The 24,829-nt window shown below is 40.6% G+C and overlaps 1 pseudogene; it reads right to left on the minus strand.

Annotated features, from left to right (window-relative positions):
- Positions 1-12,613: 12,613 nt before the first annotated feature.
- On the minus strand, positions 12,614-12,708 carry LOC128488300 (uncharacterized; annotated as a pseudogene).
- Between the last annotated feature and the right edge of the window lie 12,121 nt (positions 12,709-24,829).

Consider the following 24,829-nt stretch of genomic DNA (forward strand, 5'->3'; position numbering starts at 1 on the left):
CAACTCCTAGTGAATATATCTCTAGGTGTAAATATATAGCTGCAATGCTGCAGTTTTACCATCTCTTTTAACACAAAAATCGTGTAGTTAGAGGTATACCAGTGAAAAATGAAAGATGTGGCAAGCCTGTATTTAAGTGGTCCAAATGATTTAAGTATTCTGTGTATATTGAAACAAATTATAATATTAACATTATAATAATAACTTCTCTTAAGTAAACAAAATAAAATGAAATGCACCATGTTTGGTTCAAAGAAATGTGACAATATATACTGGTATATATATTTATATATAGTCCATTCAAGTAGAGTTTTAGTATAATGAATTGCTGCTAACAATTGTATCTCCAATTTACATTATGGGGTTAAATTCTATATGGAATAATATTGCATATGAAATAAATTCCATTATGGAAATAAATTTAGGTATGTGATTTAAAACACAGCAGCAGGGAGGTGGTATTATAACTATACCAACAGTGGGTTTGTATCTCAACCAGCAACAAGAGGGTTGAAGGGTTTGTGACAACAACAAAAAAAACCGTGTGTTTTGCTTAACTGTTTTTTTCCACATTTTCTAGAGTGTAATTAGTTAAGGGTGGAGTTTATAATCAATTAACTGTGTTGCTCTATATAAAGGAAATGGTTAAACTTAATGAGCTTGCTCATAGTAAGGGGCTTGCATTGTTTAAGTGACTTGCTTCTGTAAGTGGCCAGTTTGTGCACCACAGCAATTAGTGCCACAAACGATTTGTAAGAGAAAGTAGGGTAAGGGCCATAAATTAATTGTTTAAATTCTGTAAGTGCTCATGCCCCTCCCTAAAGTATGAGCAAGCTTGGAGATCTCACTCAGTGAGCATCATGCCATATACATACATACATACATGCATGCTTGGAACAGCAGTTCCTGGTTCATGTCGTTGTGGCAAGTGTGAACAATTGGTCTCTCTGGAAGCTGAGGTTGGTGCTCTGAAGAGGCACATTGTCAATCTCTCTTAGTGTTTCAATCTTGAGAGGAGTCTCTTGCTCACTGAGCAGAGTTTAGATGGGGCCCCTAGCAATGAGGGAGGAGATCAGTCAGAAGGGAGTCAGGCACATAGCTGGGTAACAGTAAGACGTGGTTGCAGTGGGGAAGAGGAAGAGGAAGGGAAGAGGGAAGCCAGCCCAGAGTTTCTCCATCCCAACAAATTTGCCCATTTAAGTTAGCACGTTGAGGAGGCAGACTCAGAGGTAGGCTTTCCGGAAAAAGCTTTCTCAAACAGCAGGGAGAGCAGCTTATCCAGTGTGCAGGGCATCCGAAAGGAAGGGAAGCCCAGGCAGGTTGTGGTGGTAGGGGATTCAATAATTAGGAAAACAGACAGGGTAATCTGTAGCTCTGATCGCAGCAACCGAATGGTTTGCTGTCTCCCGGGTGCCCGAGTTCGGCATGTTGCTGACAGAGTGGATAGATTATAGGAAGGGGCTGGCGAGGGTCCAGCTGTATTGGTGCACATTGGCATCAATTAAATAGTAAGAGGAAGATGGAGTGTCCTAAAAGGTAAGTTTAGGGAGTAAGATTAAAAAAAGGACCTCCAAGGTAGTATTCTCAGAGATGCTACCTGTGCCATGCACTACACCAGAAAGGCAGCGGGAGAAGGAGGGCTTTGGGTTTTTAGAGCACTCGGCTGACTTTGCTTTGGGGTACAATCTCTATAGTCGTGATGGATTGCACCTAAATGTAAAAGGGTCCAATGTGCTTGGGAAGAGAATGGCTAGAAGGTTGGAGGAGATTTTAAACTAGGAATGAGGGGGGGGGTATAAATACCGGGCTAGACAGTTTAGAAAGGGAAGGCGATTTACTTAGTAACCAGGTGGGTGGATCTGGGGGCTTGGTCTATACAGATAATAGGGAGAGGCATATATTTTGCCCGCCAAAACAAGGACAGAAAGCGATTGCAGCATCGGTGTTAAATGACAAGCTAAAGGTCATGTCTACAAATGCTCGCAGTTTAGGGAATAAGATCCATGAACTTGTAACAGTTGTGGCAACTGAGAATGTTGATATAGTGGCTGTTACTGAGACATGGTATAATGAGAAAAATGACTGGGACATATCAATACCGGGGAACTCTTTATATATAAAAGATAGAAAGGGGGGGTAGCCCTATATGTGAAAAATAACATAAAATCTAACTTAACACAAGTTGGTGAGGAGAACATAGAGTCGGTTTGGGTTACAGTACAATTTGGCTAAAGTAAAGTAACTTGCATAGGTGTGATTTATAAACCCCTGGGACAAGTAGAAGATCTAGATAATCTACTAGTGGAGGAAATAGCTAAAATGACAGTGAAGGGGGATGTTATAATCATGGGTGACTTTAATCTCCCTGATGTGAACTGGAAAACGAAAGTAGCTGGTTGTACCCGGAGTGCAGATATTCTAAACTCCTTACTGGGATTATCTTTAAAACAAGTAGTTGAGGAACCAAATTGTAAGGAGGCCATATTGGATTTAGTGTTCACAAATGGAGATTTATTAACAGATATTTCTGTAGGTGAAAGTTTGAGATCTAGTGATCATCAGTCTGTGTGGTTTATATGAAATATGTGAGTTTATTAAGGCAGAGGTTCTACTTCAGTTGCCTAAGGTAAAGACAAATAAGTCGATTGGGGCCTGATGGGATACACCCCAAGTTATTAAAAGAGCTTGGGGGTGTACTAGCAAAACTGTTAACTGATTTATTTGACTAATCATTGGTAAAGGGAGTCGTCCCAGGGGATTGGAAAGTAGCTTAGGTTGGGTCCATTCACAAAAAAGGCAGCAGGGAGGAGTCGGGCAACTACAGGACAGTTAGTCTTACATCTGTAGTGGGGAAATGAATGGAAACTATGTTAAAGGATAGGATTGTTGAACATCTGAAGTCACATGGGTTTCAAAAACAACATGGGTTTTCCTCAGGAAGATCATGCCAAACTAATTTTTATTGAATTTTTTTGATTGGGTGACTAAAATAATTGATCGGGGTAGTGCAGTAGACATTGCATATCTGTATTTCGGTAAGGCATTTGACACTGTCCCCATAGCAGATTTAGCAATAAACTGCAATCTGAGTTTAGATGCCAATATTCTTGAATGGATTAGGCAGTGGCTGAGTGACAAACAGGGTCAATGGAGTATATTCAGAGCGAGGTCTTGTTACCAGTGGGATACCTCAGGGATCTGTACTTGAACCCATTCTCTTTAATATTTTTATTTGCGATATTGCGGATGGTCTTGATGGAAAGGTATGTCTATTTGTTGATGACACAAACACTTGCAACAGGGTTGATGTTCCTGGAGGAAGATGCCAAATGGCTAATGATGTGGCAACTGGCATTTAATGTAGATACATGCAAAGTAATGCATCTAGGGCATAAAAACCCAAGGGCAGAGTATAGAATATTTGAGACTGTCCTAACCTCAACGTGTGAGGAAAGGGATTTAGGGGTAATTATTTCGGAGGATTTAAAGGTAGGCAGACAATGCAGTAGAGCAGCAGGAAATGCTAGCAGAATGCTTGGTTGTATAGCGAGAGGTATTAGCAGTAGACAGAGGGACGAGCTCATGCTGTTGTAGAGATCACTGGTGAGACCTCACTTGGGGTATTGTGTACAGTACTGGAGACCGTGTCTCCAGAAGGATATAGAAATGTTGGAGAAAGTTCAGAGAAGGGCTACTAAAATGGTTTATGGATTACAGGATAAACCTTACCAGGACAGGTAAAAGAATCTTAACCTATATAGCCTGGAAGAAAGACGTGACAGGGGGGATATGATAGAAACATTTAAATACTTAAAGGGAATCAACAAGATAAAGGAAGAGATTGTATTTAAAAGGAGAAATACTACGACAACAATAGGACAGAGTCATAAGTTAGAGGGGCAAAGGTTTAATGGTAACATCAGAAAATATTACATTACGGAAAGGGTAATGGACGCATGGAATAGCCTTCCAGCAGAAGTGGTAGATGTTAATACAGTAAAGGCATTTAAGCAAGCATGGGATAGGCATAAGGCCAAGCTAGATGTCAGGTAAGGGCGAGTACTAAAGGAAAGTACTCAGAGGCTGGGCAGACTGGATGGGCCTACTGGTTCTTATCTGCCATCACTTTCTATGTTTCTATGTTTATTATTGTTACCACTAATATGATAACTTATTTTTAACTTAGTTCTCAGCCACCAACATTTGTTTATCAGTCTATAAACTATAATATGCTTTTAGTTGTGAACAGAGCCGGCCTTAGGCGTTGTGGCGCCCTGTGCGGACTACTCCTCTGGCGCCCCCCCTCACTACCCCCCCTCTCTGCCCCTTCAAACTACCCGCCCTCTCTGCCCCTTTAAACTACCCCCCTCAAACTACCCCTCCCCTCTACCCCTTCAAACTACCCCTCCCCTCTGCCCCTTCAAACTACCCCCCCTCTGCCCCTTCAAACTACCCCCCCTCTGCCCCTTCAAACTACCCCCCCCTCTGCCCCTTCAAACTACCCCCCCTCTGCCCCTTCAAACTACCCCCCCCCCCACTTACCTTGTTGCCGGAGTCCTGCGGTAAGAGCGGGAGGCATCCGTCTTCTCGCTCTGCCGGCATTTCATGTTGAGCGCCGGTATAGTCCGGCGCTCAACATGAGATGCTGGCACCGCGACGGAGTCACGGAGAGTAAGGGGCGCCGAGCGGCTGCCGAGAACTTCACGAGCAACCGCTCGGCGCCCCTGACCGGGACTTAGATTAAAGCATCGTTTTTTTTTTAAAACTTTATTTAACCCCTTAAGGACCGGGCTCATTTTTCTTTTTGTACCCTGTGGGACCGCAGCTGTTTTGACACTTTTGTGGTGCTTGTGTTCAGCTGTAATTTTCTCCTCACCCATTTAGTGTACCCACATAAGTTATATATTGTTTTTTTCAGGACAAGATGGGCTTTCTTCGGATACCATTATTTTGATTGTATCATCTTATTTACTATAAAAACAATAAAAAAAACATGGTGAAAAATTGAAAAAAAACACATTTTATGACTTTTATTTGAAAAATCTTTTACTCACCTAAAAAAGCAAGTAAAAAAACTAGCTAAATAGATTCTACTACTTGTCCTGAGTTTAGAAATACCCAATGTTTTTATGTTTTTTTGCTGTTTTTTGTAAGTTATAGGGCAATAAGTACAAGCAGCGTTTTATGATTTCCAAATCTTTTTTAACAAATCTGGTCAGTCTGCCTCCATCTCCTCTTTGGAAGATCTTTAAAGCCAGTTAACTCAATTTAACCCCCTCAAACCATATATTTTTGAAAACTAGACACCCCAGGGTATTCCAAATGCTGTTATTTTAACCCTTTCCATGCACCAATTATAGAACTACACTTTGTCAAACTTTGTAATAGTAATTTTTTTTATTTTTTTTTTCACACAAATTGTACTTTAGTTATAGATATACAGGTCCTGGTATATGTCACTGTAAAACAACCCCCCAATATGTGTTCAGGAACATCTCCTGAGTACAGCGATACCCCACATGCATGGGTTTGTCAGATTGTTTGGCTGGTAAAAGGCTACTTTTGGGGCATGCGTAATCCAGGTGGTCATTTGGTCATTCTGCCTCCATCTCCTCTTTGGAATATCTTTGAAGCGGGTTAACTCAATTTAACCCATTCAAACCATATATTTTTGAAAACTAGACACCCCAGGGTATTCCAAATGCTGTTATTTTAACCCTTTCCATGCACCAATTATAGAACTACACTTTGTCAAACTTTGTAATAGTATTTTTTTTTCACACAAATTGTACTTTAGTTATAGATATACAGGTTCTGGTATATGTCACTGTCAAACAACCCCCCAATATGTGTTCAGGAACATCTCCTGAGTACAGCGATACCCCACATGCGTGGGTTTGTCGGGTTGTTTGAGATTTAAAATGCCACATTTGGGAAGTGTGCTTTTTTTCTCCATTTTGGTCAGTCTGTACCTATGCCCTATCTTTGAGCTTGGCCACTCCAATTTACCCCATCAGCCATTTTTTTTATATATTAGACACCCCTTGGGTATTTGAAGTGCTTTTATTTTAACTCTTTGTTGAGATTTTTGAGAAATTTTAGCACTTGCTCAAAATAATAAACTTTATTTTTTTATTTTATTTTATTTTTTTAATACTTTTTTTATATTTTTTTACACATTTTGCAATGTACTGGATGGTTCATCTAGTGACATCACTGCATAATGATTTTTAAATGTTAGCACATTTTTTTTTTATTTTTTTTTCATTTTTTTATTTTTTTTATTTTTTTGGGAATATTTTACTAATCACATAGTGATTAGAAAGCTGGGCTCCATTGACTTGCATGGTTGAATGCAGTACCTGTATTCAACCAGCAAGTGGAGCCAGAGTTCTCTAGAGGGTCTGGAGACCGTCTAGCTAACTCTTATCTTTATTGTTTATTTTCCCGGGCCGCCGCCATCTTGCTTGATGGCGAAGAACACCGGCAGCTGCGGCTGTGACCGCTCTCCGGAGCGGTCACAGCCCATCCAAAGGTAAGTGTTTGGTGTCGCTGGATGCCTCCTGGTCGGGGCATTCCAGCGACACCATTTAAGTTTAGGAGGCGATCGTTGATCGCCTCCTAAACGCTTTTAAAACGGGCGTCCGCCGCCATACAATGTATGGCGGCTGTTGACGCCCCGGGGAGGGGCCAGACATGGCCCCCGATGCCGATCTCGGCGTTACTGAATGCCTCGACTTCGAGGCATTACAGTAACGCCGTTTAAGCGAAGAAAGTGATCGTTGATCACTTTCTAAGCTTATTTAATTTTATGACGGTTCAGGACCGTCAAAGGTCATTTAGCGACCTTCATGTCATGACGGTCCTGAACCGGCAAAGGTCGCGAAGGGGTTAACATCAATGATGTTAAATACAGTTTAAAAAAAAAAAACAAAAAAAAAAAACGATGCTTTAATCTAAGTCCCGGTCAGGCGCCCCTGCAACCATGGCGCCCTGTGCGGTCGCACAGGTCGCACACCCCTAAGGCCGGCCCTGGTTGTGAACATCTATGAACATAATTTCCATATTTCCATAAGGTGCAGTAGGGTTTGCCTTTGCTGAATAGAATGCATAGAATTCAGGATATCCGGCAAGAAAATATTACAAATTCTGAACTTTCCTTACAATAACATTCCGGATATTGCTCACTAATATATACGTTACGCAACAGTATAGAAATTGTTTGACCTTTACAGGTTTTTGCAGGTTCCAGGTTAAATTCACAAGGAAGAATCAGTAAGTTCAGTAAAAATGCTAGATATTAAGATCGCAAGAATAGATACAGAGAAAATGTTTAAACATGTAGACAAGTACAACGTCTATCCAGATTTAACCTAAACTAAGAGAGGTGCAAAAGAAAACCATCGGTTTGTTCATGAGCAAAATCACGCATTGTATAGAGTTGCCTGTTTTAAATGTAACTGTGAGAGTTGACACGCAGCCTTTCAAATGATTGTGTCTTGTACTGATTAAAGAACGAGACATGATTGACAAATGTACAACATCACTCAGGTCCAAAGTTGAGGCTTTCCTAGTTAATCTACTTCACACGTACATTTATACAGTCTTCTTAATGCATACATACAACGTGTAGATATGCATATTAGGCTTGTGCTTGGCAAGCAAGAATTTCGAAGAATTTTGTGTTTTGTTTGTGCAACGTTAGTTCTTGGACAAGAAGTTTTTTCCTCACCTTTCAGTTGGGAAGAAATTTAAAGTGTTTTTTTTTTTTTTTTTTTTATTTGGTAGCGAAATTTGGAGCAGTATTTTCAATGGGGTAGTGTTACAGGGTCTGAGGAATCACCAGTCAGTCCCTCATAAGGATTGCTCCTGCTATCCACGGATCAGGCAGACCATCATTCGTAGTAAAACAAGAATTCTCTTTTATTTCAAACAGACAGAACATATATATAAAACCTTAATTCAATGTGCACCGAACCCAACCCCCAATCCCATCAACCGCATCCCATCACAAACCCCATCAGTACATAGGCAATGTATCAGGTGAGGGGATTAAGGAATGCAATGGGTTTCCCCCAACTGTGTTATCCCCCCCTGTAGTGTGGGCACCGTCTGGGCAAACAGGGCTGTGCTGGCTGATTAAGAGCTCCAGCCAGGTTACAAGATTGCTCCTTTGAAGGCTAGAGCTGCAGCTACATTCAGTCTCTGGGCCGGTTAATAAACAAACAAAATAACAAAATAAAATGCCTTATAAAATATTACCGGTATCACGAACTGGACACAAAAGTGCTCCATGACCAGGCTACACTTCACATGAAAATATGAGCCAGCTAGCCTGGCCCTGTCACAAATAGGTCTCTGTGTAACGTATAAAAGATGTGAAAACCAGTGCCTGCCCATATGTGAAGTGAAATATAACTAAAGGGGCATATTACTTTTCTTAGACGGCCACACAGCTGCAACCCTGTAAAACACTCCAGGTGGTGTAACTTCACAAGCAGATTCCAATTAGGTGCGCTCATGTCAACCAATCATGAAAAAAAATAAAACCGTAATATGTGCAGACATGTAAGACGCAGAGATATCGATTAATGGGTTTTCTCTATGCATTCACAGAGTCGCTCGTACAGGCTTTTAAAACCCCAATGCTGCAACTTACCCGGCACATTCCACTGGTCTCCCTGTTCTCTCAGTTAAATGTCCGTACATTTAACTGATAGAACAGGGATACCAGTGGGATGTGCCGGGTAAGTTGCAGCGTTGCGGTTTTAAAAGTCTGTACGAGCGACCAACAGAGTCGCTCGTACAGACTTTAAAAAGTTAACCCCTAATGAAGCAACTTGTCCGGCAGATACCATTGGTCTCCCTGTTCTATCATTTATTAACTGATAGAACAGGGAGACCAGTGGGATCTGCCGGACAAGTTACGGCACCAGGAGTTTAACAGTCTGTACGAGCGACCCTATTGGTCGCCAGCAGGGGGTCCCCTGCTGACGACCAATAGAGTTGCTCATACGGACATTTAAACTCCTGGCGCCAGAGCTGCTGCGGCACGCGTTAACCCCATATTAACCCCTTAACCGGAACAAACAAAGAAAAACCGAATGTCCACGAATATTCGCCCGAAGAGAAGACAGGAACAGGTGAATATTCGCGGAATACGAAGATTTTTTCCCCCCGAAGACCAGCAAGAAGAGCCCCCTGGTGCCCAAGTCTAGTAACTAATGACCTATCTAACTACTAAATCCAAGGACCGTAACTCTATGCTAATCCTACTGGACCTTTCTGCTTCTTTCGACATTGTGGACCACTCTCTTCTCTCTTCAGCTCATTATGATCTTGGTCTTTGTGACACTGCTCTCTCCTGGTTCACAGCTTGTCTTTCTGATCGTACCTTCAGCGTCTCCGTCTCCAGTAACACTTCACTATTGGAACCCTGTCTTAGCTGATCTCACTCTTACCTGTCTCCCCCTCTAGAATCCACCATGAATGCTGCTGCAAGACTTATCTTCCTCTCCCATTGCTTTACTAACACCTCTCCTCTCTGTCAGTCTCTTCACTGCCTGCCTTTGTGCTTCAGAATTAATTTCGATACCCTGACTCTTACTTTTTATAACCTTCATAGCGGTTCCCCTATTTACATTGCATTACTCATCTCTAAACACACTCCTAACTGGTCTCTCTGCTCATCTGGTGATCTCCTTCCGCCCTCTCCACTGATTTCTAGCTCTAATACACGCTTGCAAGGTTTCTTAAGGGCTGCCCCTATCCTCTGGAATTTACTGGAATGCGTGGAAGTGAAGAGCCTGCTGCTGCTCTAAGATTTGCTGCGTTATGGAGTTCCAGCAGGTGACTAAGCCCTGAACTAGACAGTTGTGGGGTAAACCTGCCTTTTCATTCTTCTTCCTTGGCTGCTGGCTTGCCTCCATGCTGTGGTGAAAGTGCCCAGCAATCTTGGAGCACTTTTCAATCAATTTTGGAGACCTACACAGCTCTTACCACCTTGTGTAGTATATGTCCTGCACAATGCAAGCCCACAAAGTCTCCATCTGTAACTGCTTTCACCATGTTTGCTACCCCATCAGTAACAACCATTCCAATTTCCACAATGACACACAAGACTAGTAAAGGGAGTAAATGACACTAGAGTCCTGCCTCCAGCTGCTGCCTGAAGGGCTCCTCCTCAATCATGGAGAAGGAAGCACCTTTTAACAGCGATAACCTGACCAAGCAGTTGTGTCACGACATGCCCCTTGTATGGAAAGCCACAAAGTGTTCTAGGGTAGGCAGGTGCAGTGGATGTCCCTGCCCCACCTGCCTCACTCCTTGAGAAGCCTGAGGTCTCACCACACCCTTTGCTCTGGCAGATGCTGCTGCTAATGGCGGATGGTGTGGGTTTGCTGTTGTCAACAATGCCTTCAGTCCCCCCTTTGAATCAAATCTGCACAGAATTGGTGAGATGTCCTTTTACCTTAAGCCTGCTCACTACCTTACAACACAACTTGCACCTTGCAGTGCACCCATCTCCCACATTCTCTAATTACGCCCACAGTTTATTACTACATTGCCCACCAGGCGAGGTAGCCGTGTTTCTTCCATAATTGCATTTGTGATGGTTGATATGATGGTGCTGGTAGTGCTGTCGGGGGATGTAGGAAAACAGACAAAAATTACTGGAAGATGTGTGGCTTGACTCCTCCAAGTCTGGCTCATAATCTAAATCCAGGTCTTTATCTACAATGTCATCGAAGGAGACCATATCCTTGTCCACAAATTAGAGGTTTAGTTGGTAGCATAAATAGGCAACTATCTTAAACTATCAATATCAGCCTCTGCTGTCACTGTTACTGTCTCACACCTCAACTCTCATCAGTCTGTGACTGCAGGTACTGACAAGTTAAAATGGCATTGGCACACTTAAATATCTAATGCGTTTCCCTTCTCCTCTCATTATTTTAGCCACTTATATGTATCAGTCATTGATATGTACCCTCCTACACACAGTCCCTTCCATTTTACCTCATCAACGAGAGCCAAAATGGCTTGTAATGGAGTTAAAACAGCTTGTGATGGCAGCTACACATGCCAACGAATGGGCGAATCCTAACAACATTTTGGCACTTTTACAATTGGTTTTTGGCAGTTTTGGTGGGGATTCCCCTCATAATCATAGATTTGTACGAACACATGAAACAGACATTAAAAAAAAAAAAAAAAAGTTTGTGAGAATATGAATGCACAAGTCTACTAAGCAGCAGCTTAATCTTCTTATATTGTAGTGGCACAAGTGTATCCTAGTCACTGATGCATTAAAAAATGTGATAGTTAAAAGTTATTGAGGAACTTATCAAAATATGTTTTCCTTTTTTTACTTTTGAATGATTTTTTTCTTTCTTTTGCACTATTCACTGTGCTATCCCAACAGGAGCATCTTATTCTATTAAACAAATACCTGGTATGTACTTTTAGCTTACTTTTATTGTCTGGTGTTTATTTGTCTTATGTTTTCTTAGCTATAGCTGGCGCTCCACCTGCTGGTGCTATCTGGATATTTCAGCCAAAAATGTAAATACATTATTATAATTTATTGACTTATCTAGCGCCGTATTCTACAGTGCTATTATTTGCATGAATTAATTACTGCATTACTGTTCAACTACAAAATCATTTCTATAAATTCACAGAAAAAAAAAGCACCCCCCCCCCCACAAAGACCTTTCCACCAAAATAAATCACAAATTGAGTTCAGCATGGTGGATCAGTGTGTCACAAAAAGACACACGTTCCAGCATGACCGCACCCCTGTGTACAAAGTACAGTCCATAAAGACATGGTCTGATGAGCTTGGTGTGGAGGAAAAATGCGCTAAAAACGTATATTTCAAAGTTGTTTGTGAATCACTGCAACAATGTCCTAAGGATGGGGCTGTTTTTTCAAATTTTTGTACCCTACGTGACCGAGGCTGTTTAAAAATCTGCTGTGTTTCTGTTTAACTCTAATTTTCTTCTTTTTTTTATTTTGTGTACCCACACAAATGATATATAGAGTTGTAGCAAGTTATAGGCGCCTTATAAGAAGTAATAGACAGTGTAAAAAAAACCCAGCTAAATAGATTATACTATTTGTCCTGAGTTTAGAAATACCAAATGGTTTTATGTTTTTTTACCGTTTTTTGTAAGTTATAGGGCAATAAGTACAAGTCACATTTTAAGATTTCCAAACCCTTTTTTCCCCCAGATCTGGTCATTCTGCCTCCATATCCTCTTTGCAACATCTTTGAAGTCGGTTAATTCAATTTATCTCCATCAAACCATATATTTTTGAGAACTAGACACCCCAAAGGTATGCTGGTATTTTAACCCTTTCCATGCACTAATTATACAACTTTGTAATAGTAATTTTTTTTCACACAAATTGTATTTTAGTTATAAATATACAGGTCCTGGTATGTGCCACTGTCAAACACCCCAATATGCGTTCAGCAACATCTCCTGAGTACAGTGATACCCGACATGCATGGGTTTTTCGGGTTGTGCAGGGGATAAAAGGTAAAATTTGGGACATGCGTAATTCACTGTTTCAATTTGGAATTTTGACATCCGGTCAAAACTTTTTTTGTACCCAACTTTGAGAAGGGGCAGGCTACAAGAAAGCCTGGTCTTTCTCCAAGAAGGGATTTGATCTAGCAGGGGACACTTGTCAGTGCAAATAAAGGCTCGTAAAAATCCAAAAAAAAAAACAAAACAATACAAAAGTGGAGCAGGAACAACAACAAAAAAAGGGCAGCTATGTGGTACAGCTTGAAGCAGATACCAATGCAGAGTGCAGGTTCTCCAGGGCAATCTGGACAGTAGAGCGTGGTGTCCTTTCTTTCCCCCCTACTGTAGCAGACTCCGCATCTATTTTGGGGATTCTGCTTCTTTGTAGGAGGAATTTAAAAAATAAAATGGGTAGCCCCAATTCTGCTAGACTCCATCACCGCCCAGTGACCAGGTGCATCTTGGTACAAGAAACCTGAAATGACTTGAAGCTGAAACTGCAGAAATGACAGTTGCATTCCAGGATTTTCTTCTTTGTGCAACAAAAAAAGCATTGTTATAGCATCTTGTTGTTAAAGCATCTTGTTATAAGCCCTGATGCAGACTGGCTTTCTTACAACCTCAGCTCTGCCACAGACAGAAACCTCCACAGTTCTCTCATTGTGGATGAACTTCAGTGCCAAGAGCTCCTCTTGATGTAGAGCTGAGGTCTCCCCCTTTCGTAGTCGGATTTGTGCCGGATGTTGTGGGAAACCCACACGGTTCTTTCTTATAGTACCGCAAGCTACTGTGTCAAAACAACACAGCAGCAACCTGGAGGGTCAAGGTGGCTATCCTTTCCCTCGTATACCTGGAAAGCCTGAGTATATCCAGTGCCGCTCTCGCAGAGCTTATACAATTTGATTCCATACCTGGAGCGCTTGGAAGGAAAATACTGCTTGAATCCCAGCCTTCCTTTATACTTCATCAAGGATTCATCCACGCAGATATTCCTTCCAGGTGTATAAGCCTCTGCAAACCTGGCAGCGAGATTGGTAATTGGGGGGCGGATACAGCCTGTCAAACTGGGGGTGCTACTTAAGGGGGCACAGGTTGTTCTCACTAAAATGCATGAAATGAAGGATTGTTTCATACCTTCTCCTACTCATAGACTGGGTGTAAACGGGGGTACTAAAGATGGGGCTGGTGCTCCAGTAGGAGCGGATAGAGTTTTTTTAAATAATTCTCATTAACATAGTTAATGCCTAGAGTTTAAGAAATTCTGGCACGTCAATGGGGGCCCCATGGCTGATTTGCAAAATAGGAGTCAGGGCCAGGGCCGGTCTTAGGGGTATGCGAACTGTGCGGCCGCACAGTGCGCCATGGAAGCAGGGGTGCCATACGGCCATCCCATCACCAAAGCCAGGGCCGCGCCGAGGTGGCAGACGGCATGAAGAGTAGAAGAGAAAGGGGCGCCGAGTGGTCGCACATGAAAACGTTTTTAGCAACCGCTCGGCCCCCTTTGTCTCCTCTGACTGCGGTGGTGGGAGCTTGAGGCCTTGGTCGCAGTGCTGTGCTTCACGATGAGCGCCGGAATATGACGTCACATCCCGACGCTCAGCGGTGAGGCTGCGCACGCCGCAGCAGGACAGTGAATCTGAGGCTTGCACTCCCGATATCGAGGCATTTCAGTTAAAAAAGTGAAGGAAGCGTGTGTTGATTGCTGGCATGGCGCCACCATATTTAAAAGACCTGCGGTCTTTTTAAATAGCTAATATAAACGCTCCGGGGAGCGATGTTACCGCTCCCTGGCGGTTTTTTTTTCTGTGTTGCTGAATGTCTCTATCTCGAGGCATTACAGCAACACCATCTGAGTGAAGAAAGCAATCCTTGATTGCTTTCTGAACTCATTTAGCCCCATGACGTGCCAGGCACATCATTGGTCGTTACCTGACCGTTTTTGTGTGACGTGCCTGGCTCGTCATTGGACGTTACGGGGATAAGTCGTTTTATAAAAAAAAAACCAATAGTATGAAAATGGGTAGTTTTTTGGATTTATTAAGACTACATATCTTGTCACATGCACAGTCCACCTCAAGCTAGCTACAAATGAAAAAGCTGAACCTTTGCCCCAAAAATATATAGTTTTCCATGGATACACTGAAAACCTTTCTCGGAATCAAGGGTAAACAAAATGATGCAAGAATTGTTGAACATATCCAGGCCCCCGGTGGAAAAAATATTTTTTTTCTAAAAATGGATAGCTATTTGAATTTGTCCTCTACCACTTCAATCATAGTGTTTATCACTTGTCAGTAACTCTAGCTCCTTTATTTGACAATCTTGTTTGACAATCTTCTTTGATTTGCTAACAGACATGTCAAGTTACTACCACTCTTTAGTAATTGGCTTTGTGTTAAACAACCTTAAACAGTTTAATTCAGCTATTCAGAAACTAATTAGGGGATTTTTTCATTAGCTTTTATAGATGAGTAAAAGTTTTTTTAAGTAAATGTTAGAAAATAATTTTCATAATTTTTCACCATATTTTATACTTTTTTTTATAGTAAATAGTATGATACAATCAAAATCTAAAGAAAGCCCTTCTTGTCCTGAAAAAATTATATATAACTTGTGTGGGTTCAGTAAACGGGAAAGAAGAAAATTACAGCTAAACACGAGCAGCGCAGAAATGTTAAATCAGCCATTGTCACAAAAGGGTTAAAGGAACTAAGAGGATTGACACTGTATATTGTTGATCTGCTATCAATTCTGTATTAATATATATAGCACATGAGAACACATTTTGTTTTATAATTTTAATATAAGACACAGACAATGTGAGTAAAAACAAAATGCAGATTTTAAATGAGTGTTTCATTTATTGAAGGTAAAGAGTTAATCAAAACCTATATCACCCATGTGAAAAGTAATTGTCCACCTAAACCCAACAACTGCAATGAAACATTTACAATATTCAGAGGTCCGTTCAGAGGTAGACTTGCGTGCGTGCTTTCTATCATTGTCTTTCTGCATAACCCCTCTGCGTTTGAGCTTTAGGTCACAGACTGATGGCCAGACATTCTCCATAAGCATTTTCTGGTAGAGAGCAGAATTCATGGTACCATCAAATATGGCAAGTAGCCCTTGTCCTGAAGCAGTAAAGCAGCCCCAAACCATCACACTACCACTACCCTGTTTGACCGTTGGTTTGATGTTCTCACTGTGTAGATGTGTTAGTGTTATGCCAGTTGTAATGGTACCCATGTCTTCCAAAAAGTTACACTTTTGACCTATCATTCCATATAATATTATCCTAATGGTTCTGGTGGTAATCAAGATATTTTGGACAAATGTTACACAAGCCTTTGTGTTGTTTGTGGTCAGCAGTGGTTTAACCTTAGAACTCTCCCATAAATGTTGTTTTTATACAGTCTCTTTCTTATTGTGGAATCATGGACACTGAGGCAAATGAGGCCTGCAGTTCTTTATATGTTAGTTTGGGTTCTTTTCTGACCTCTTGGATGAGTCGCCCATGCACTGTTGGAGGAATTTTAGATAATGACTCTCACCGTGTCTCTTGGTGTCCCAGAGCCTTGGAAATGGCTTTGTGACCCTTTCCAGGTAGATGTCAATGACTTTGTTTCTTACCTGTTCTAATCTAATGTTTTTTTTAGATTGCAGCATCATGGAATTATGGGTTTTGTGACCTTTTAGCCTACTTCATTTTGTTCTACTGAATTCATGTCAAGACGGCTGGTAGTAATCATGCCTAAATGTGTCTAGTGATATTGAACCCAATTATCAATTAAGTTTGGGTGGGGTGGGGTATCGGTTTTTTTTCATTCGATACATGAAATCATAAAAAACTATCTTTTGTTTACTTGAGCTGTCTTTGTCTAATTTTAGTTTGATCTGAAACATTTACATTTACAGGATTAGTTACAGGATTTTATTTATAACCCCATTTCACATTCTGCTGTTAAAATACATGTTGTTGACAAAATACCCTTTGAACATTTCGAGCCTGTAGAAAAGGGCATTTTACCATTACAAAATAAATCATTTGATGAATCTATGAACTGCAAGATTTTGTTACATCCGTGTAAATGAATACAAGGTAATGTCCATAGTACCATATCCCTATGTCAAGACAAAGTGTTACATGAGCAAATGTAAATAATCTCATCCAACCATTTTGTCAGAAATAACCACATAAACCAGTGCTATGCACACAAAGAATACCAAAATAGAAAACCAAATAAAAGGATTAATGTAGCAATTTCATGGCGCTGCAGTTATAGCCTGCCCATGGGGAGTACACTTATTTCAATTGCTTGTAGATATTAAGCCGTGGCCAGAACTGGCCCTTCTAGAAGTCATTCTTCAGCACATCAAATTGAAGCATCCTGCATTTTAAGGCCACTGGCAAAAACAAATGTGTATGTTCGGCTGACAGTTAGATACATGTGATGTATGATGGATGTAAACACACTGTTAACCACTACACACAACGCATATTGGTGATGTTGAATTGTTCATTTATTTTAAACACTCTTCACTACTGTGTTAAAATAGACTATAGAATAGAAGGCCTTACTATTAATCATTTTAAATAAGATCAAAGGTAGTTTTAAGGATACGCTATATCTTTATTGGTTGAACCAATGAAGGGCAGCTGCCCTTTCAGTCCAGACAAAATTCTGAGGGCTTTTTCCATTTGGAAAGGAAATCCATTGCCACCCTCATGCACTCTCTCACACTCTTGCACTCTCATTCACTTGCTCTCACACTATTTCTCAATGTCTCCCTACCTTCTTCGCTGACCACTTCTGTGTCTCTGTCTTTTTTCTGCTGCTTCGCTCCTTCTCTTGCCTCTTCCTGTTCTTCTGTCTTCTTTCCTCACCTGCTTCTCCCAGTATCAGCTCCGGTAACAGGTCTTCTGGAGTGCTCCGAAGGCCAGACCTACAGGTGCAGCCTCTCCCCCGTTACTCTAATGAAGAAAAAAGGCAGAAAAAGAGGCAGGAGAAGAAGCAGAGCGGTGGAAAAGGAGACAGGAACACAGAAGCGGTTGACAGAGAAGATAGGTAGACATTGTGAGCGAGCATGAATTAAAAGTGAGTGAGAGTTAAAATGCAATAAAATGCAAAACGAAAATTCACAGCTCTCTGTTTCATTTTTATTTGTTTCCTTGATGATCCCGCCTCATTTTCAGATATCCATATGAATCCGAATGCACAAGTGTTTCAATTATTATGGACACTATCATTTTTTTTTTCATGTCACAATCTAACAGGTATGTCTTCTGAAACACAAATGTTCTATGTGTGCTGAAGCCACCTCATTGGTTTACCAGAATTATGTTTGTACATACAGATAATTTTATTATTTTGTAACGTATAGACGCAATTAACTTTTTCAGATGAGTTCAGTAAATGATTCAAACACATTTCCCAAAACTCAATAACTAACATATTTTCAACTTGATTAGAACCAACAACTCTATAACAGCTCTACTTTTTAAAGTACCATTTGCAAAATATTTTAAAAATCAAGGGACCGAGATTCTCATTAACTTCTGAATTACTGAAGTTTCAGTCACTTTAAAATGGTCAAGAGCCGTAAGATGGGTAGACAAAAATTTGTTGAAGTGTGTTAAGATTATTTTGGCCAATAGATGGCAGTAAATGCATTACAAAACCTTGCAAAATATTTCTTTAACCAAAATGTTTTTCTTTTTCTTACAGTAATGACCCTCAGAGCATTGTCCTTGTTACTAAGGTTACAGTCTCACAACTTTTAAAGTGTATTTATTGAGTTTATTAGCCTCATGATACAATCTATCTTTTTATGACACATATTTCAACACTTTTTTTCAATTAATATAGGCCTTACATTACTTTCTTTATTTGTTTGAGAATGCATATATGTCTCTGCCAAAGGCCAAGGTCGCCTTTAATTCTATTTGTGCTCTCAACAAGCATCAAATGCTGAACCGCGTACATAAGTGTCAATTCTCTTATATGAAGGTAGTGGGTACAGTGCTGTGAAATCACTGACACAGACCATAACACACCTGACAGCCTCCAAATAAACACAGACACCAGCATCTGGAATTTAACAGGCCACAGCATTTATTAACCTCTTCAAAATATTGTATTAGCCAAAACAACAAAAACCATGAACAGTAACCTTTTTATAAAAAAATCCAAAACCATGTAAATAACTACAATAACTAATTACCATACCTGGGAACTCTCCGGGTTTGACCCAGAGATTGCCGGGTAAGTGCTGCTCCTCCGGTTCTCCAGGTCAAGACCCGAATCCTCCTGGTCACTGGAGCGGGGTCTTGACACGCTCTGCTCCCTGCCCAATTTTCCACTTGAAATGGGGGGGTTTCCTGCTGCCGTCATCAGGAACGCACCCAACATCAGCGTCAGTATAACAGTGTTAATTTGCTGTTCCCTTAAAAATAACTCAACACACAGCCATTAATGTCTAAACCTTGGCAACAAAAGTGAGTACACCCCTAAGTGGAAATGTCCAAATTGGGCCCAATTAGCCATTTCCCCTCCCCGGTGTCATGTGACTCGTTAGTGTTACAAGGTCTCAGGTGTGAATAGGGAGCAGGTGTGTTAAATTTGGTGTTCTTGCACTCTCTCATACTGGTCACTGGAAGTTCAACATGGCAGCCCATGGCAAAGAACTCTCTGAGGATCTGAAAAAAATGATTGTTGCTCTACATAAAGATGGCCTAGGCTATAAGAAGATTGCCCAGATCCTGAAACTGAGCTGCAGCACGGTGGGCAAGACCATACAGCAGTTTCACAGGATCTGTGGGGCATCCTTAAACGGAAGGTGGGGGAGCGCAAGATCTCTAACATCCACCAGCTCTGTGATGTCGTGATGGAGGAGTTGAAGAGGACTCCAGTGGCAACCTGTGAAGCTCTGGTGAACGCCATGCCCAAGAGGGTTAAGGCAGTGCTGGAAAAAAATGATGGGTGCACAAAATATTGACACTTTGGGCCTAATTTGGACATTTCCACTTAGGGTTGTACTCACTTTTGTTGCCAAGGTTTAGACATTAATGGCTGTGTGTTGAGTTATTTTTAAGGGAACAGCAAATTGACACTGTTATACAGGCTGTACACTCACTACTTTACATTGTAGCAGAACATTTTTTCAGTGTTGTCACATGAAAAGATATAATAAAATATTTACAAAAATGTGAGGGGTGCACTCACTTTTGTGAGATACTGTATATTAGCCCAAAATTCCCTTCCCCTCTAGTATTTGCAACTCTGTGATGCCCACTCCCCTTCACTCCAGCTTCCTACATATCCAAGGTGATGTCTCCCATCTTTCCAGGCCACTGCATCCAGATTTGTTATAAGGAGGTTATTTGTGGAATGGTATTGCACACAGTGTGTCCCAGAATCTCCACAGGTTCTCTAAGCTTTGTTGTTGGACACACTGTAGACCCGCCTTGCCATAAAGATAATCTTGGATCTCGGCATGCAATGGCTAATACAGCATTCAATCAGTAAATCTAAAAATATTTCTTCATAATTGCACATATACTGTGAACATCCAGAGCAACGTTTCAGGGTATGCGTGAAAACGTTTCAGGGTATGCATGAGATTAGTGGTGAAATGAGATCATTAAAATGTGACAAATCATCCTACTAATACCCTGCGTTGTTAATTTTGTAGGACTGTTCTGGCTTCTGTTTCTGCTGCAGTGCCAGTGTACCAAATTGTAATTGTGCATTGAAAATGTAGAGACTGAAAAAAGTAATAAACACCTTGTAATACTTATCTTTTATTTCCAAAATAGATGGTGGTGGTTTTCAAGTCAAAACAAGTAAATGGATGTATTGGAGTATTTGTCATCAGCAGGATGTTAATATTTACATAACTGTGCAAAGTGTGTTTTTCTAAATTTCTTGCATATTTATATTTTTTTCTGGTGAAATGATGGGTCACAAATCTAACACTAACAATTTTTTTTTTCCAGGTAACAAAGGAATCCTTGAATTGAACTTTGGTCTGGTGATTCAGCTCTATGTTCTGCGCTATCGAGGAGACCAGATCAATAATGAATGGGATTCTTTGGAAACCTGATCAACGTTGTCTGTCTGTGGTTATTATATCTGAAATACGATTCAGGTTGCTTTTTCCAGGGTTGCCACTAGAAAGAATATTGGATTTCATACATAGAAGTTTAGCATTTGAGACACAACTGTCAGCGACTTTTCCATGAAGCAAAAGCTTCTTCCACAGCATATAAAGGGTGGCATTTGGAAACATATCTGCCAAGTTCTACTTGTAAAATTATCTTTTTAATTGTTTGATACAGAGGTTCAAGCATGTCAAGGCAGAGGTCAAATGAATTGTTGCTGGCTAAAAGAGGAATTTACTACTTCCATTAGCTTAGTGTCCAATTAATTCTGGAACAATCACATTTTGTGATATATTTAATAATGCCAAAAGATTATTTTATTGACACAGAAATCTTCGATTTCAAGTAAAATACAAGAAACTTCATAAAAGCTGATGACCCGGTGGTACGTGATTCCGTCAGACATTCACAGAGTTGAAGGTGTTGAAGGGATGCCAGACTACCTCCATATCTGGTGGAGCTGCCCATTACTCAGAGCATTCTGGGATGCCATAATCAAAACGATTAAACAAGCTAGCGACTCAGCTTTTGATCCAACCCTAGCTGTGGTTCTACTATATCACACTACTCACCCTGTAAGTGTTGATAAGAAATATATCACAAATCCTCTTTTAAATGCAGCCACTGATAACTATTTTCTGGAAAAAGATGACTGCTCCTACACATGCGTAGAGGGCAATATACAAGAAGGATACAGGAATGGGTGCTTTCCGCACAAGGTTATTGTTGGCAACTAAATTGCATATGGTATTACTGGTCATTATATCTAGCCAACCTACCTGGGGGATGCTGGGCTGAGTGAGCTAAGGGGGGTGGCTACCTACCTCGCTCATTCAAATAGGCACTCGCTCTCTTTGGTATGTCAAGACAAATGATAAAAATTTTACTTCCCTCGGACCAGGTTTCCTGTTCTCTCCTTTATTCTTTTTTCCCTATTTATGATTTGGTTTAGGTTTTTGGTATACGACTAGTGACCTTTTGCATAGTATCCATTAGTATCATGTGTTTGATTTTGCTCTCTGCATAGATTATTAAAAACTATTAAAATTAAAATTTTTGAAAGCATTTTTTCACACCTCTCTAAAGTTTTTGTACAGTACTGTATAAACACATTACCTGATATTTATAAGCTTATTATGGGATGAAAGATTCATATTCAACAAAAATTTGGGGAGCTTTAGAAAAAGGGATATCTGCCAAGAAACGAGGAACAGGTCAGATCAAGGTCAGGTGGAACCTTAGGCCAGGCTGGGACAGGCACATGGGTAAATGCCCGGTGACCTGCAGGCTAACAGTGCCCATACTCATCTGATTTGCCGCTACAACGGCAGACTGTCTTATTCAGCTACCGGCCACTGGCCTCAAAATGGCAGGGTCACCATGTTATCCCCAGTATGGCCCAGCTTGAGGCAACATGAAAGGCCCCTTCTAAATTAATTATATACACACTGTGCGTTAAACCACCGGCCACAGGATTACAAAATTTATTTTCTAGAATGTATAGAACGTATAGTGCAACATACCTTTATTGTAAAAACCAAGGGAACAAAGCCAAATCATGATACAGAAGTCTATACCAAAAGATAAGATGGGGCAGGAACCAAAGCAGGTAGTCAGAGAAGTCAGGACTACGGAGTATGGAGATAAGCAAAGTCAGGGTACGAATGCCAGGAATCAGGAGCCAAGAGCGTAGTTATATGAAGCCAGGTCATACACAGGAACAAAGGCATGCACCTGTTAACAGGAAGCAACCCAAGGGCAAAGGGACCCATGCAGGCTGCAGGCTTATATAGGCCAGAGAGGTTTAAAGAACCACCCACGGCACACAATGAAAAGGCAGGGAGCTCACATCGCTAGAGAAATCTCAGGTGTGGCAATGAAACCATGACCCTTGCACAGGAATCATATTTGAAAGGACACCTTAGCCATCATATACTTAAATGCATATAACTGAGATAACCGAGAGGTCATTGTAAATTTTTGCTTTGTCCTTTTTTGCAAATGCATGAGGAAATTCTGCCCATAATATGCTTTGAATCCACCTATATAAAGATATTAGTAGTTATTTCTATAACCGGATGTAGGGTAACCATATGTCCCGGATGTATATTATTAAATCTCATCAACATGATTTCCAAGGCTTCCTAATAATTAATCTATAATAGTACATGTGAATTAGTGTGTATGTGAGCTATATATATATATATATATATATATATATATATATATATATATATATATATATATATATATATATAATATAAAATGTATTTTATGTGTATGTGATCGTGTGTGTGTACCGTTAGCAACCACTGTAATTGGCGAAAGTGCATTCATTATTATTAAAATGAGTCTTTTAAATAAGTGCATAACTGCATGCATTCAGAAAGGGCTCCAAGCATATATGTAGGTCAGCGATGGCGAATCTATGGCATGCATGCCACAACGCCTGTTGTGACAGGCGGCCATGTTGCCGACTGACAGAGCCAGCATTTGGGGTGTGTGGGAGGACGAGAGATGGGCGCCGAGCAGTCGCTCATGAAAAAGTTTTCAGCAATCGTTCGGCACCTTTCTGTTTCCTCCACTTATGCTGAGCGCTGAAATATGACGTCATATTCCTGCGCTCAGCATTGAAGCAGTGAGCCCTGCGGCACTGCAGTGAGGCAGAGGCCTCGCGCTCCCACTGCAGGACTTAAGCAGGGTAAGTGGACTACAAACGAAGGGGTAGATAGATAGTGAGAAGGGGGGATAGTAAAAATATTGAAATAAAGAGTGAGAATGAATGAATTAATGTGTTGATGAAATACTTGAATGATTTCTGAAAATGAATTCATGAATATGTGTAAATGATTTGTGTGAGCGAGTGAGAGAATTAATGATTGAGTGAGTGAGTGAGTGACTCCATTTATTTTTGTTATACACTGATATAATTTCAGTGCAAATGCTAATGAAATTGAAAAAATAATAGACCCTCTTTTCATGTGTTTTTCTGCTTGGGCAGATAGATGGGCCAAATAGTTATTATCTGCTGACACATTATATGTTTCTATGCTTAAAAAGCAAACAAACATAATTTATATGGGCAAATTGATGCACACTGTTGTGAATAGTAATGTTGTACCACTTTGAGGTCTGCACCAGTTCGCCATTACTGATGTAGGTGCTCTGCAAAGATGTTCTGTCCTTCAAACATGTTAATCATTTATTTTCAGTCTGGACGGTTATTTTACTTCACTGCTTTTGCTTAATGCATGTTGCTACAAAGCAGAATCATTAATACCTAACCATATATTAATTGCCAACATTTTCAAGTCTAGACTTGCAAACTCTTGCAGACCTCGGTATAATGTTTTAAGTATAAATTATGTTCTACCACATTTCTCTCTTTGCTTGAAAAAAGTATCCATAAACAATGTATGACATTACGAATGTAATTGGCGTACCTTACTTGTAGTTTACTATTCTAATAATTATTTTTAGTATATGTAAAATATGTTAATCAATTTACTATTACCACATGTTTATTATTGTTAAAAATAGCTATACTCATCATTGCGCTTTTGTTACACCAACCAGCCATAACATTATGACCACTGACAGGTGAAGTGAATAACACTGATAATCTTGTTATCATGGTACCTGTCAGTGGATTGGAAGTGAACATTTCGTCCTCATAGTTGACGTGCTAGAAGAAGGAAATATTGGCAAGCGTAAGAATCTGAGTGACTTTGACAAGGGCAAAGCAGTAATGGCTAGATGACTGGGTCAGAGCAGCTGCAGCTCTTGTGAAGTGGTCCTGGTCTGCAGTGGTCAGTACCTCTGCAGTATCAAAAGTGGTCCAAGGAAGGAAAAGCAGCGAACTGGTAACAGGGTCATGGGCGGCCAGGGTCCATTGATACATGAAGCATCCCTACATGCATATAAGGAACCGCGGACTTCATGTAGATAGTTTGATTTGTATTTTACTTGATTTTACTTGATTTTAATTGCTCCTGAAGAAGCCGACGTGCGATCGGCGAAACGCGTCGAGAGATCGAGATACAATAAATTGGAAACCATTTATCATCTTCTTCTTTTGGATCCTTTATTCTTACACGTTTCTGCACAATACTCTTTGTGCAAGAGTGCC

This window comes from Spea bombifrons, chromosome 3, assembly GCF_027358695.1.
Source record: "Spea bombifrons isolate aSpeBom1 chromosome 3, aSpeBom1.2.pri, whole genome shotgun sequence".
In the NCBI taxonomy this organism is placed as follows: Eukaryota; Metazoa; Chordata; class Amphibia; order Anura; family Pelobatidae; genus Spea; species Spea bombifrons.